The sequence below is a fragment of the Pteropus alecto genome, unplaced genomic scaffold (genome assembly GCF_000325575.1).
Source record: "Pteropus alecto unplaced genomic scaffold, ASM32557v1 scaffold25, whole genome shotgun sequence".
Taxonomy (NCBI): Eukaryota; Metazoa; Chordata; class Mammalia; order Chiroptera; family Pteropodidae; genus Pteropus; species Pteropus alecto.
The window spans coordinates 30,177,724-30,178,802 of NW_006441955.1; positions in this window are offsets into that span (position 1 = coordinate 30,177,724).

A 1,079-nucleotide genomic window follows, 5' to 3' on the forward strand; every position below is an offset into this window, starting at 1 on the left:
CACAGAGGCTAACTGACTTATCCAATGCAACTCTGGCATCAGATAGCATCTGAAATCTCTAGGAAGAGCTGAGCAAATATTAACATTAATGCAAGGAGTACTTGCTGAAGACAGGGATGGGATAGGTAGATGGAAATGTATAGACTTATGAAATGTGATGTTATACTTTGAAATACCAGGAACAAAACTGTGTGAGTATTTGCCAACGACTGACTGTTTGTAGCAATTCAGTGAAGAGTTTGCCTGAGAAAAAAGCTACTCAAGAGGGAAGTGTCCCTGAAAAAAAGCCACAGAGAGCAGATGCCACTCAGGCTGAGAGCCCAAAGGCAGCATCCACCCAGATATTGAGAATGAATAAATCTTTGCTCTTGAAGTCATAGTATGAGAAATGACCAATTTTCATAGAATGCAGAATGATATTATAGTAATATAGGAATGGGGTATTTTATGAGGCAAGTTAACTATGATAAGCAAGCAGTTTTGAAAAAATAACTATTACTTTTTATTTGGAGAATAAAAAATATGTAACTATAATGAAACCCCATGTGCCCATCACCTGCTTCAATGATGACCAACATTCACCACACTTTTTTTTCCTGGAATATTTTAAATGAAATCCCTGTCATCATATCACTTTACCTGTAAATAGTTCAGTATGCATATCTACAATAAAAAGTTATTTTTAATATAATCTCGATGCTATTATCACACTTAACAAAACTAATAATTTCTTAACATCATTCTTGATTTCTTAATACCATTCAGTATCTATCTATGTTAAAATTTGCTGGATTGTCTTATAAATACCCTTTTATAATTGATTTGTTTGGATCAAGAGCAAAAAAAGGCTTACACATTGCATTTGGTGGTCATGTCTCAATGTGGAACTTTTCACCCATATCCATTGAATACTTAATGAGCACCACATGAACTATAGCACCATGAGGCAGTCTGGAGTCACAGTGCTATAGATGAGTAACCACGGTACTAGGAAATCGAACACGTGAAGAGGCTAAGAATTGTGATCAACTTAAAATGAGAATTTTTTTGGTCAAAAGTCTAAGTATTGTGCCCAAACT